Source organism: Pristiophorus japonicus, chromosome 1 (genome assembly GCF_044704955.1).
Source record: "Pristiophorus japonicus isolate sPriJap1 chromosome 1, sPriJap1.hap1, whole genome shotgun sequence".
NCBI lineage: Eukaryota > Metazoa > Chordata > Chondrichthyes > Pristiophoridae > Pristiophorus > Pristiophorus japonicus.
The window spans coordinates 189,619,579-189,635,233 of record NC_091977.1 but is presented as its reverse complement, the minus strand read 5'-3'; the positions used below and the strand labels follow the sequence as shown (position 1 = coordinate 189,635,233).

General features: G+C 46.3%; 1 protein-coding gene across 3 annotated transcripts in view; it reads left to right on the top strand.

Moving 5' to 3' along the window:
• ssbp2b (single stranded DNA binding protein 2b) overlaps positions 1-15,655 on the top strand; it is an 810,931-nt gene that overhangs the window by 71,661 nt on the left and 723,615 nt on the right. The gene's annotated exons all lie outside the window — the stretch shown is intronic.

Below are 15,655 nucleotides of genomic sequence, written 5' to 3'. Positions count from 1 at the left end.
CTTTGATGCTGTTAACCGCAAGGAACTATGGAGCGTCCTCCTCCATTTCGGCTGCCCCCAAAACTTTGTCACCATTCTCCGCCTGCTCCACGACGGATTGCCAACGGATCAACCACAGACCCAATCCACGTCCGGACCGGGGTCTAGCAGGGCTGCATCATCGCGCCAACCCTCTTCTCGATCTTCCTCGCTGCAATGCTCCATCTCATGCTCAACAAGCTCCCCGCTGGAGTGGAACTCCAAGGACATAGGCCGGTTAGCAGCATTGGCAGTTAAGGCACTGGCATCATTCAATGCAAAGAAATGTGAAATGCTATATTTTGAGGATAAAGAACAGTAAAAGAAAGAAATATAACAAGATTTGTAACATATTTGAGGATCTCTGGATGCAGATCTTGGAGTGCAGGTTGAAAAGGCCATAAAAAAGGCAAATTGGGATTCTGAGGTTTATGCATGGGGCATTGAATACAAAAGCAAGGAAGTAATGTTGAATTTGTATAAGACATTAGTTAGGTCCTCAGTTGGAGTATTGTGTGCAATTCTAGGCATACCATTATAGGAAGGATATTAGAGCCATGGAAGGATTATAAGGAAGACTCACTGGTATGATACCGAATGAGAGATTGTGATTATGAAGAAGGCTTGGAAAATTGGGCCGTTTACTAGAATTGAGATGGTTAGGGTTAATAGGAAAAGAGTGTTTCCACTGATTGTCAAATTGATAGCAAGTGCACATGTACTCAGGGTTATTGCTAGAAGAATGAAGTAGAAAGTTAGAAGGCATTTTTGTCACACAAAGGGTTAGTAGATCATAGAGGCCGGGATAAAAACAAAAAATGCTGGCAAGTCTTTTTGAGTAAACAAAACAAACATTAGATCAAGTGCCCCCCGATCTGGGGGACACTACAAACATTTCACAAGGCCCTTTTTTTGTTGTTGTTTTTTTTGGTGTTTTTTTGGGCACTAAAATTTTTTTCCAAGTGCCCCCTATAAAAGGGGAGGGGGACATGAAAACCGGCATTTCAAATAAATTAGACTTTAAAATAAATAAACTCAAATTAAAATTTGGGTGCCGGGGGTAATAATGCACTCCAGTCCCTCCGGTGCCCACCTCTCGCGGAAGGCCGCGAGCGTACCGGTGGACACCGCGTGCTCCATCTCTAGGGACACCCTGGCCTGGATGTAGGCGCGGAAGAGAGGCAGGCAGTCAGGCTGAACGACCCCCTCGACCGCCCGCTGCCTGGACCGGCTAATGGCACCCTTGGCCGTGCCCAGGAGCAGTCCCACGAGGAGGCCCTCGGACCTACCCGCTCCCCTCCGCACAGGGTGCCCAAAGATCAGGAGCGTGGGACTGAAGTGCAACCAGAAATTGAGGAGCAGCCCCTTTAAATAATGAAACAGGGGCTGCAACCTCGCACACTCCATAAAAACATGGAACACGGACTCTTCCAGACCGCAGAAATTGCAGGCGGCCTGGGAGCCCGTGAACCGACTTCAAAATTTATTGCACGGCACTGCTCCGTGCACCACCCTCCAGGCCAAGTCCCCGATAAATAATGGGAGGACTCCCGCGTAGAGTGCACTCCATCGGGGACCCCTGCCTCCTCCGGACGGCAAGATGGTACGCCATGGCGTGTCCGGACGGCAGACGAGGATGGCAAAGTTGAGAGTGTGCAGGAGCAGCCCGTACAGGAAACCCCTCCGCGCAGAACTGAAAGGCACGGAGGGGATTTCCCCGAGGCGGCTCAAGTTGTGAGGCGCCGGCTCCCGAGGGAGTTTCCGGGGTTTGGCGCCGATGAGGAATTCCGTCCGGACGGGGGTCAGTTCGGACGGGATCTCCCCACGTGCTTGAGCCTTCTCGCAAAAAATGCTGGCAATCTCAGCGGGTCAGGCAGCATCTGTGGGGAAAGAAACAGGATTAACATTTTAGGTCGGTGATCTTTCATCAGAATAGAGGCCAGGAAATTGGAGCTGTTTGCGCAGCTGTTAAGGCTGGTTTGGAAGGAAAATGGTGACCATCTCGCTTCGGTCCGCTTCCGGTGCGGAATGCGGTGGCCACCATTTTGAGCAGGTCGGCAGCGCTGCCTTTTCCTGTGCTCACTTCACATATTAAATGATCCAGATCATGACGTCATGTGCTGGGATTTTGGACGTCACCGCTCTTAATAACGCCCTCTCCAAACCACCAACGGCAGAACGTGCGTGTAACAATACAACGGTGCCTCTGTCAGTGCCCCTTAACACACAACTTTCAGGTAAGTTTAGATTTTTGCTTTTGGACTGGTTTCTTTACATTTTATTGGAGTAGTGACGGTGCAATACATTTAAAAAGTTATAAAAGTGTGAAAGGAATGCTGCTGGACATTTTCAAGGCTTTGGCTCGTAAAGAAAGTCCTCTGAGAACACCACGTGCTCCCAGTCCTGGGGGCTCTCGTCCCTTGGGTTTCAGCATCACGTGGAGATGGAGCAGAGGCAGAAAAGGGGACAAGCTGCTCGCAGAGTGATGAGGAGGAAGCAGAAGAAGAGGATGCAGAAGAAGAAAAAGCAGAAGAGGAGAAAGCGGAAGGAAGGAGGCAACCCAGACAGCCCCTTTCTGGCCGGGATATCTGTGATCGAATCATCCACCGGCAGTACCACTAAACACAACCCCAATTTCCCTTTCAACATTTTTCCCACACCTTGTCTTCCCTCTGTTACTGATCATCACAGCGTCCTCTTGGCCACAATGCTGAAATAAAAGCCACTACAGGTACAAAACAAACTTTCCAGTCCAACTTTATCCATACATGCATCCAATATTACATCAAAAAAACAAATCACCCTTGTGCATTCCCTTAGTGACTGTCGAATGTGTGTCTTTGCCTATCCTAGTGATGTTACGCAGTGCTACCCCTATGGCTGCAGCATGGCTGGTAGAAGGCTGCTGACTTTCAATGGGGTCATGACAGATGACCTTGCAGGATGACCTCGAGGAGCTGGTGGCTGGAAGTGTGAAATCGAGTGTCTTTTTTTTTTCTTCGCTCCTCTCCCTTTTTTTGGTCAACCATTGGTTGGGCAGGTTGGACTTCTGGGGTGTCTGAAATGAGGAAGGCACAAGGGTAGGATTATGGTGAGGGGAGGGCAGTAAAGCAAGAGCTGCATGCTTACACTATGTGCAGCTTGTAAATCAGAAGCTGTTGTGGGATGAGGGGCAAGTGGGATGTGAGAAAGAGAATAATGTATGAGGATACCAGCATCTTGTATCCTTTCAGCCCCGCCATTGGCCAAGGGCTCAGCCATGCCCTTGCCAAGAATGGCCAGTACCGTCTTCTCCAAGGGTGTGAGGTGAAGCTGGAATGTGAGGTATGCATCTTGTTTAGTAGAGATATTGTTGGGGGGTCAGTGATGGCGGTGGATGGGGGGGAGGGGGGCAGTGACGGGGGCGGTGCATTGAGCAGTGTGTGAGAGGCTAGTGTTGCAGTTGGTAGGAGATGGCTTTTGAAGATGCATTCACTGACCTTGACCACTTGTCTGAGGTCATGAATCATCTTTGGGCACTGAAATCAGGTCCTGGGGTTGATGCTACTGGTAGTGACCACCTCAGCGATTTGGTCCCACATCCATCTTTCTGGAGAACCATTGTGGGTAGAGGCCCTCTCTTCCAATGTTGATCCCCTGCTCAAAGCTCAAGTGCTGCGTTCAGGACCCTGAGTGCTCTTTCCCTGGCCTGTTAGGTTATTTATGTTGGTGCTGAAGCACTTTTACCATTTTGACCTTTAAGAGGTGTAGACTGCCTAGTACTAAAGCACTTTTAAATGTTTTCATCAGCAGAAGGCAGCTCAGCTTGAAGAGCTGCTGACTGCCTTTAAGAGTGGCACGCTAGCTTTAAGTAAAGCTAGCCTAGCTCGAGCAATGTGAACTTTGGCCCCCTGCTGAACACATAGCCTGTCAGCAGCGTGTTCAGCTCTAGGCTGTGCGCTACAATCATGATAATTAGTAGGCAGCACGAAGTTGATGTGCTGCCTACGTTTTTGAATGGGCGAGGGCATATCTTGTTTCACAGTGCCCACGGCCCTTTTTTGATATAGAATTTTCCAGCCAAAGTGCTTTACTAGAAGCATATATTGAGCTCGAGATTATGGTCCCTATTTTCCACTTTCCCGATTTTTGGTGCCCACATACAACTTCTGGGTTTTTTTTGCCTGATTGCGCCAAAAAATAAATCACAACTTTCCCCAAGGTAAAATTTAATTTTGGCGCGACACTACACAAAGTTAATTCTGGGGGCGCCAAAAACTCTGTGGGCATGCGCAAAAAGCTGAGGTTGCCAGGGCAACCGAGATACACTAACAGCTGAAGCAAGCTGAAGCCTGCTCCCCCGCTGCAACCCCTGCCAGAAAGGACTGCGGGGTGAGCAGTCCTTTAGACCCAGGGTTGCAGCGGTGGTGGGGGGGGGGCGGGAGGCAACAGATAAAAATCCATGAAATAGTTCCCTCTGAAAAATCTTCTTCCCTTGCTCCAATTTCAGAGTTCCCTGTGAAAAAATAATCATACATTTGTATTTTAATTTGTCTTATTTTTCCTCGCTCCAATGTCATCTTGTGCGCCGTGCCAATTTCCTTAAGTTAACAAAGTTTTTTTTTTTGCAGTGCTTTTGGCCGTGCTCAAAAAAAATCGCACATGAGGAAAATCACTTAGCTGTGAAAAAACTGCCTAAAATGGCGCCTGATCCAGTTATGATGTCATCGGGTGGCAAAAAAATAAAACTGTCGCTGACAGTGGGCGCGCAAACTTTTGCCAAAGTTGCAAAAGGAGGACTTCACATCAAAAAACAGTGCACGCCAAAAAAACAACGCCCAATCGTGGCGAAAATAGGGGCCGATAACATTATTTAAAATGAAATTGGATAGGAATTCGAAAAGGAAGAATATGAAAAGTACAGGGAAATGGTATTAGAGTAGACGGGGCTGAAATTGCCCATCGCCGGAAATGATGTGTCCTGGCCGCCCCAGTGCATGGGGTGGGCTAACTACCGAAATTCAGCATTTCGGGGATTTTTTTTTGAGCGGGGCGGAAGTGGCATCATCATGGGTACAGAGGTGGGGGCAGGCGGACATCTGTTAGTCATCAACGCCGCGTTGGCGCTGGCGCGTCATCGCGCTGGCGCGTCACAGTCTCTTTTGAGTTAAAGGGGAGGGTGGTTGTGAACTCTGCAGCCACTTTAGTGGCAAACACTGGGCCACCAGGGAGGGTTCAGCCGGGCCGCCAAACAGGCAGCCTGGCACCCACTCTTGACCCGGCCATAATTGTCGGCCTGACCTGGCAGTCGTCCGACAAAAGAAAACATGGCGGCCGCGACGCCATGCCACAGAGAGTGCTGTCAGGGGCACCAACAGGCGGCAGGGCCGCTCCTGCGGGGCAATTCTGGGAAAGGGACAATTTTGCGAAACATAGAAACATAGAAAATTGGTGCAGGAGTAGGCCATTCGGCCCTTCGAGCCTGCACCACCATTCAATAAGATCATGGCTGATCGTTCCTTCAGTACCCCTTTCCTGCTTTCTCTCCATACCCCTTCATCCCTTTAGCCGTAAGGGCCATATCTAACTCCCTCTTGAATATATCCAATGAACTGGCATCAACAACTCTCTGCGGCAAGGAATTCCACAGGTTAACAACTCTCTGAGTGAAGAAGTTTCTCCTCATCTCAGTCCCAACTTGCCTACCCCTTATCCTAAGACTGTGCCCCTGGTTCTGGACTTCCCCAACATTGGGAACATTCTATCCACATATAACCTGTCCCGTCCCGTCAGAATCTTATATGTTTCTATGAGATCCCCTCTCATCCTTCTAAACTCCAGTGTATAAAGGCCCAGTTGATCCAGTCTCTCCTCATATGTCAGTCCAACCATCCCGGGAATCAGTCTGGTGAACCTTTGCTGCACTCCCTCAATAGCAAGAATGTCCTTCCTCAGATTAGGGGACCAAAACTGAACACAGTATTCCAGGTGAGGCCTCACCAAGGGCCTGTACAACTGCAGTAAGACCTCCCTGCTCCTATACTCAAATCCCCTAGCTATGAAGGCCAACATACCATTTTCCTTCTTCACCGTCTGCTGTACCTGCATGCCAACTTTCAATGACTGATGAATCATGACACCCAGGTCTCATTACACCTTCCCTTTTCCTAATCTGCCGCCATCCAGATAATATTCTGCCCGTGTTTTTGCCCCCAAAGTGGATAACTTCATACTTATCCACATTATACTGTATCTGCCATGCATTTGCCCACTCACCTAACCTGTCCAAGTCACCCTGCAGCCTCTTAGCGTCCTCCTCACAGCTCACACTGCCACCCAGTTTAGTGTCATCTGCAAGAGATATTACACTCAATTCCTTCATCTAAATCATTAACGTATATTGTAAAGAGCTGGGGTCCCAGCACGGAGCCCTGTGGCACCCCACTAGTCACTCCTTACCATTCTGAAAAGGACCCTTTTATCCCGACTCTCTGCTTCCTGTCTGCCAACCAGTTCTCTATCCACATCAGTATATTACCCCCAATACAATGTGCTTTGATTTTGCACACTAATCTCTTGTGTGGGACCTTGTCAAAAGCCTTTTGAAAGTCCAAATACACCACATCCACTGGGTTCTCCCTTGTCCACTCTACTAGTTACATCCTCAAAAAATTCCAGAAGATTTGTGAAGCATGATTTCCCTTTCATAAATCCATGCTGACTTGGACCGATTCTGTCACTGCTTTCCAAATGTGCTGCTATTTCATCTTTAATAACTGATTCCAACATTTTCCCCACTACTGATGTCAGGCTAACCAGTCTATAATTACCCGTTTGCTCTCTCCCTCCTTTTTTAAAAAGTGGTGTTACATTAGCTACCCGCCAGTCCATAGGAACTGATCCAAAATCGATAGACTGTTGGAAAATTATCACCAATGCATCCACTATTTCTCAGGCCACTTCCTTAAGTACTTGGGGATGTAGACTATCAGGCCCCGGGGATTTATCGGCCTTCAATCCCATCAATTTCCCGAACACAATTTCCAACCTAATAAGGATATCCTTCAGTTCCTCCTTCTCACTAGACCTTCGGACCCCTAGTACATCGGGAAGGTTATTTGTGTCTTCCTTCGTGAAGACATAACCAAAATATTTGTTCAACTGGTTGCCATTTCTTTGTTCCCCATTATAAATTCACCTGAATCTGACTGCAAGGGACCTACGTTTGGCTTCACTAATCTTTTTCTCTTCACATATCTACAGAAGCTTTTGCAGTCAGTTTTTATGTTCACAGCAAGCTTCCTCTCATACTCTATTTTCCCCCTCTTAATTAAACCCTTTGTCCTCCTCTGCTGAATTCTAAATTTCTCCCACTCCTCATGTTCGCTGCTTTTTCTGGCCAATTTATATGCCTCTCCCTTGGATTTAACACTCTCCTTAATTTCCCTTGTTAGCCACGGTTGAGCCACCTTCCCCGTTTTATTTTTACTTCAGACAGGGATGTACAATTGTTGAAGTTCATCCATGTGATCTTTAAATGTTTGCCATTGACTATCCACTGTCAACCCTTTAAGTATCATTTGCCAGTCTATTCTAGCCAATTCACGTCTCATACCATTGAAGTTACCTTTCCTTAAGTTCAGGACCCTAGTCTCTGAATTAACTGTGTCACTCTCCATCTTAATAAAGAATTCTACCATATTATGGTCACTCTTCCCCAAGGGGCCTCGCACAACAAGATTGTTAATTAGTCCTTTCTCATTACACATCACCCAGTCTCGGATGGCCAGCTCCCTAGTTGGTTCCTCGACATATTGGTCTTGAAAACCATCCCTAATACACTCCAGGAAATCCTCCTCCACCGCATTGCTACCAGTTTGGTTTGCCCAATCAATGTGCAGATTAAAGTCACCCATGATAACTGCTGTACCTTTACAGGAGTCCCCACCAGTTGGTAACGGGTCAGCGCCTGCACGCCACAGCGGGAAAACTTGTGGAACAGTCCCCTACACTGCTCCAAAAGTAAACGAGGGCAATTTCCAAAATTCTGGCCCCTCCGCGGAGACTCAACGGCCATTCTGCGCAGCCATATGGCCGCCACTTTTAGTCGGCCAGATGCCTTATCGGAAGTGGCAATTTCGGCTCCGATACCTGCAATGTATATGTGCCGATGCGCTGAATGGCCTACTTCTGTGGTGTAATTTCTATGATCTCTAAAGGTAATCAAATAAAACTCAATATTAATTAATTAACCCCCACCCCACCCCCTTTCGCTTTTAACTATCCAACCCTGGGCTCCTAAAGGAGTAGAAACTTTGCCAGTGACCTACATATTTTTCAGATTGTTTTTGTACTGTAACATATGAACCACACAAGAGCTGATAATTTCTTGCAATGTACAGATATAAAAACGTATTGTATGGTGAAATTTCACGTTAAAAGTGATGAAATAGAGTGATCTTGTAATGAGACAGGATTAATAAATGATCTTGAAGTAAAGGATCCTCTAGGAATGAGTGACCATAACATAGTTGAATTTAAAATTCAGTTAGAGGATGAGAAAGTTGGTTCTCAAACCAGTGTCCTGATCTTAAATAAAGGAGATTACAAAGTTTTGAGGGCAGAGTTGGCTAAAGTGGACTGGGAAAATAGATTCAAGTATGGGACGGTTGATGAGCAGTGGCAGACATTTAAGGAGATATTTCATAATTCTCAACAAAAATATATCCCAATGAGAAGGAATGACTGTAAGAGAAGGGATAACCATCAGTGGCTAACTAAGGAAATAAGGGATGAATCAAATTGAAAACAAGGGCATACAATGTGGCCACGACTAGTGGGAGGCCAGAGGATTGGGAAACTTTTAAAAGTCAGCAAAGAACGACTAAACAAATGATAAAGAGAGGGAAGATAGATTATGAAAGTAAACTAGCACGAAATATAAAAACAGATAGTAAGAGTTTCTACAGGTACGCAAAAAGGAAACGTGTGGCTAAAGTAAATGTTGGTTCCCGAGAGGATGAAACTTGGGAATTAATAATGGCGAACAGGGAAATGGCAGAGATGTTGAACAAATATTTTGTATCCGTCTTCACGGTAGTAGACACTAAATATGTCCCAACAGTGGATAATCAAGGGACTATAGGGAGGGAGGAACTTTATACAATCACTCATTCCTAGAGGATCCTTTACTTCGAGATCATTTATTAATCCTGTCTCATTACAAGATCACTCTATTTCATCACTTTTAATGTGAAATTTCACCATATAATATGTTTTTATGTCTGTACATTGCAAGAAATTATCAGCTCTTGCAGAGTTCATATGTTACAGTACAAAAACAATCTGAAAAATATGTAGGTCACTGGCAAAGTTTCTACTCCTTTGTCGGGTCTTAAACGAAGTGGTTGCAGCAATAGTGGATGCAATGGTTGTAATCTACCAAAATTCCCTGGATTCTGGGGTGGTCCTTGCGGATTGGAAAACCGCAAATGTAATGCCCCTATTTAAAAAAGGAGGCTGACAAAAAGCAGGAAACTATAGAGCAGTTAGCCTAACACCTGTCGTTGGGAAAATGGTGGAGTCCATTATTAAGGAAGCAGTAACGGGACATTTGGAAAATCATAATTCAATTAAGCAGAGTCAGCATGGTTTTATGAAAGAGAAATCATGTTTGACAAATTTGCTGGAGCTCTTTGAGGATGTAACGAGCAGGGTGGATAAAAGGGAACCAGTGGATGTGGTGTATTTGGATTTCCAGAAGGCATTCGATAAGGTTCCACATAAAAGGTTGCTGCACAAGATATAAGTTCACGGGGTTGGGGGTAATATATTAGTATGGATAGAGGATTGGACAACTAACAGAAAAGAGAGTCGGGATAAATGGGTCATTTTCCGGTTGGCAAACAGTGACTGGTGGAGTGCCATAGGGATACCTGGGTACAAATCTCTCCCTCCTTGGGTGTAACAACATGATTACCCCATAGCAAACAATCAGATTGAATGGATAGTTCGTCTTTGCGACGGTTGTAAGGTTTGGTCTCATCACACACTTCCCTGGGAATGGCCGACCAATCATCACTAAGGACACAGCGTTTTACAACCGATAAGATCGGATCCTGGCTGGTCCAGCTCCTAACTTGTTGAGCAGTGACAGGCGACCCTTCACTCTCAAAGGCATCCATGACCAACAGGTCTGCAGGCTGTGGCATTTCCACCTCCAGTGTCGGCAAGGGGAAACGGCTCAATGCATCGGCACAATTCTCGGTGCCAGGTCTATGACGAATGACATAATCATAGGCAGATAATGTCTGTGCCCACCTCTGGATGCAGGATGACGTGTTGGTATTGATACCTCTATGCTCTGAAAACAAAGATATGAGCGGCTTGTGATCGCTTTCAAGCTCGAAATGAAGCCCAAACTGATACTGGTGCATCTTTTTAATCCCATATACGCAGGCTAAAGCTTTTTTCTCTACCATGCCGTAGGCTCTTTCCGCTTTAGAATGTTTCTCGATGCGTACGCAACGGGTTGTAGTTTGGCCGACTCATTGGATTGTTGGAGCTCGCAACCAACCCCGTGTGATGAAGCGTCACAGGCCAATAGTAAACGTTTGCACGGGTCATAAGGTACCAGCAATTTGTTGGAACAAAGCAGATTTCTAGCCTTCTCGAAGGCCCTGTCTTGAGATACACCCTAAACCCAGTTGTCGCCTTTTCTGAGCAGCGTGTGCAGTGGCTCTAATAATGTGCTCAATGTAGGTAAGAAATTACCGAAGTAGTTGAGAAAACCAAGGAACGAACGCAGCTCCGTCACATTCTGGGGTCTGGGTGCATTTTTGATGGCCTCTGTTTTCGAGTCTTTAGGCCTGATGCCGTCTGCAGCAATCTTCCTTCCCAGGAATTCGACTTCCAGTGCTATAAAGACGCACTTTGAACCTTTTAGCCTGAGGCCCAACATTGTCCCGATGAAGTAGAACCTCTTCCAGGTTGTGCAGGTGTTCAGCAGTGTCACAACCTGTGACCAGAATGTCGTCTTGGAACACCATGGTTCTAGGGACGGGCTTCAGTAAACTCTCCATGTTTCTCTGAAATATGGCTGCAGCCGAGCGAATTCCGAAAGAACACGTGTTGTAAATGAACAGCCCTTTATGCGTATTGATGCACGTAAGTTTCTTCGACGATTCGACAAGCTCCTGTGTCATGTAGGCCGACGTCCAATCCAATTTAGTGAACAACTTTTCCCCGGCTAGCATTGCAAACAGGTCATCACTCTTTGGTAATGGGTACTGATCCTGTTTCAAAACTCAGTTGATCGTAACCTTGTAGTCGCCACAAATCCTGACAGTGCCATCACTCTTCAGCACAGGAACAATGGGACTAGCTCATTCATTAAATTCAACCGATGAAATGACCCCTTCTCGTTGGAGTCTGTCCAGTTCAATTTGACCTTCTCGCTCATCATGTACGGGACCGCCCGGGCTTTGTGATGGACGGGTCTTGCATCCGAGTCCAGGTGGATCTGCACCTTGGCTCCCATGAAGTTGCCGATGCCCGGTTCAAACAGCGAGGAAAATTTGCTTCGCACTTGAGCATACGAAGCGTCGTCCACCGATGACAAAGCTTTAATATCGTTCCAGTTCCACTTTATTTTTTTGAGCCAACTCCTGCCGAACGGCGTTGGACCATTGCCTGGAATGATCCACAGCGATAGATCATGAAACACCCCATCATACGACACCTTGACTGCTGCACTGCCAATCACTGGTATGAGCTCTTTAGTGTAGATACGCAATTTTGCATTTACTGGACTCAGCTTGGGTTTCACGGCCTTGGTATGCCATAGCTTTTCGAAAGTCCTCTGGCTCATAATTGACTGACTCACACCCGTGTCTAATTCCATAGATACCGGCACGCCGTTCAATTTTACTTCAATCATTATCGGTTGGCTCTTTGTCAGGAATGAATGTACACTATACACTTCCTCCTTCGGTATCTCGGGTTGCATTGCCAGATCCGCTCCAGATCGGGCGTCATCATCCACATGGTGTGTCGCAGCACGTTTGCTGAGCCGCAGACACATCCGCTGAAGGTGCCCCATTTTCGCACAGCGCCTACAAATATACTGTCTGAAATGGCACTGATGAGGCCAATGATTGCTCCACAACGCCAACAGGGTGAAATCGGATTCATGCCCACTGGCGAACTTCGAGCAGCTACAGGTTTCGCAAACACAGTCGGGTTGGCCCTGCCAGGTGCAGCTCTGCCAACCGATGACACAATCTGGTGCACAGTACTTGCCGTGGAGTTCCGACTCTGCGAGGATATCTGTTTTGTACTATCGACCATGGTCCGGGCGATCGTGATGGCCCTGCTCAAATCCAGCGTCTCTGCAGCCAGCAGCTTCTGCAGGATCATCTCGTGGTTTATGCCTATTACAAAGACGTCGCGCAGCATGTCTTCCAACGCGGTTCCAAACTTATACGGCCCAGTGAGACGTCTCAGGTCGGCAACAAATTTTGCCACGTCCTGGCCCTCAGAATGAACATGCTTGTAAAAGCAATATCTCGAGATAATGGTGCCTTCTTTACGTTTGAGATAGTCCCGAATCAGAGCACACAATTCCTCATAGGTCTTTTCCGTTGGACGTGCAGGTGAGAGCAGATTCTTTGAGGCCATAGATTTTTGGACCACAAACCTTGAGGAAAACTCCCCTGCGCCTAATTGCGTCAGCGTCTTCATCAATCTTGTTAACCACAAAGTACTGGTTGAGGCGATCTGTAAAATCCTTCCCGTCTTCTCCCTCCACGAATCGCTCCAGGATTCCAACGGTGCTCTTTTTTTTTTGTGTGTGAAAGTTCGTATTGTGCCTTGTCGCCAAATGTTGCATATGCAACAACTCAATAGGCTTAGTACCGTGAACTCAATCAGGTGCGACCTGATTTTACTTTATTAGCTCTCAAAGTGAGGATTAAACATGGAGGCTTTCCTTATATACAAGGGTTGCACGTGTGTGTCTGTGGCCCAATGACCTCTGATGGTCGCTCCCCCTGGTGGTAGGTAAACCCAGGCATACACACATTACAATATGAATATCAGCTCATTTCTAAAATGTGGATTAATTCAAGCCATAACATAGCCGTATTCTTGAGAGATTGTGCCTGAGTTATTACATTCTTTTCTCGCAAAAAATATTAGCACTCTGGGCTGGACTTACGGTTGTCTAACACCTCAGTTAGCGGTCAGAGAGGACGTTAATGGGAGCGTAAGAGGTTACCGACTGGGAGCGGAGCGTTTAGTGCCCCAACCGAAAATTCATTAGGTGCATTCATTGGCTGCTGACGATCACTCCGATCATGATGTATTCCTGGTGCAATGCCCACGCTTGCACCCCAGTTGGAAAATTAGGTGCGGTTGCCTTATTTAGGGGAAGCCAAGAACAATGTCTGGAAAAACAGTCGGTACAGACTTCCAGAGTCGTTAACTGGTGGCTCCTTAAAGGGATGAGGATGCGCTTCCTTCGGAAGTCATAGTCAGTGCAACGTTTACACACAGCATGGTGGTGAGCCTCTGAGTTTACAGCGGTGGACAGATAGAACAGTTCAGCTTGAGAAATAATGATTTTGCAAACTTTAATGGATGCATTACTATGCCGCGCCTTTAAGACTCGGCTTTTCCCAGGATCTGAATTGGAGTTCGGCGCATGCGCAATGACTCGGTTAAATTTAGTGCCGGCATTTTCGTTTGCGTCCCCCAGCTCTGGTGTACAATGGCTGATTTAGTGCCCCTGTCAGCTGTTCGACTGTACGGTAGAGGACACTAACAATATCCCAACAATGGATAGTCAAGGGGCTATAGGGGGGGAGAAAGTTAACATAATCACAATCACTAAGGAGGTGGTACTCAGTAAGATAATGGGACTAAAGGCAGATAAATTCCCTGGACCTGATGGCTTGCATCCTAGGGTCTTAAGAAAAGTAGGGATTGTGGATGCATTGGTTGTAATTTACCAAAATTCCCTGGATTCTGGGGAGGTCCCAGCAGATTGGAAAACTGCAAATGTAACGCCCTTATTTAAAAAAGGAGGCAGACAAAAAGCAGGAAACTATAGACCAGTTAGCCTAACATCTATGGTTGGGAAAATGTTGGAGTCCATTATTAAAGAAGCAATAGCAGGATATTTGGAAAAGTAAAATTCGGTCAGGCAGAATCAACATGGATTTATGAAGTGGAAGTCATGTTGGACAAATTTGCTGGAATTCTTTGAGGATGTAACGAACAGGGTGGATAAAGGGGAACCAATGGATGTAGTGTATTTGGACTTCCAGAAGGCATTTGACAAGGTGCCACATAAAAGGTTACGGCACAAGATAAAAGTTCACTGGGTTGGGGGTAATATATTAGCATGGATAGAGGATTGGCTAACAAACAGAAAACAGAGAGTTGTGATAAATGGTTCATTCTCTGGTCGGCAATCAGTGACCAGTGGGGTGCCGCAGGGAGCAGTGATGGGACCACAACTATTTACAATCTATATTAACGACTTGGCAGAAGGGACTGAGTGTAACGTAGCCAAGTTTGCTGCCGATACAAAGATGGGAGGAAAAGCAATGTGTGAGGAGGACACACAAATCTGCAAAAGGACATAGACAGGCTGGGTGAGTGGGCAAAAATTTGGCAGATGGAGTATAATTTTGGAAAGTGTGAGATCATGCACTTTGGCAGAAAAAAAATCAAAGAGCAAGTTATTATTTAAATGGAGAAAGATTGCAAAGTGCTGCAGTATAACGGGACCTGAGGGTGCTTGTGCATGAAACACAGAAGGATAGTATGCAGGTACAGCAAGTGATCAGGAAGGCCAATGGAATCTTGGCCTTTATTGCAAAGGGGATGGATTATAAAAGCTGGGAAGTCTTGCTATAGCTATACAGGGTATTGGTGAGGCCACACCTGGAATACTGCGTGCAGTTTTGGTTTTCATATTTACGAAAGGATGTACTTGCTTTGGAGGCAGTTCAGAGAATGTTCACTCGGTTGATTCTGGAGATGAGGGGGTTGACTTATGAGGAAAGGTTAAGTAGGTTGGGCCTCTACTCATTGGAATTCAGAAGAATGAGAGGTGATCTTATCGAAACATATAAGATTATGAGGGGTCTTGACAAGATGTAGAACTAGAGGGCATAATCTTAGAATAAGGGGCCGCCCATTTAAAACTGAGATGAGAAATGTTTTCTCTGAGGGTTGTAACTCTGTGGAATTTGCTGCCTCAGAGAGCTGTGGAAGCCGGAACATTGAATAAATTTAAGACAGAAATAGACAGTTTCTTAAATGATAAGGGGAACGGGCAGGGAAGTGAAGCTGAGTCCATGATCAGATCAGCCATGATATTGAATGGCGGAGCAGGCTCGAGGGGCCGTATGGCCTACTCCTGTTCCTATTCCTTATGTTCTTATGTTCTTCTTATGATTCTAACGAACTTCTGGGAGGGAGGCGCAAACCTTTTCAAGCAATTAATAGAATCGCTCCGCCTAGATTAACACCACAACAGAGATGCAACCAAATTTCTCCCCCTCTGTCTTTTCTTTTGAAGGGGACTGCATTGACAGCAACTTTTCCCCTTACACAGTGTACAGTTTGTCCAAGAATACCATGCAAGCAC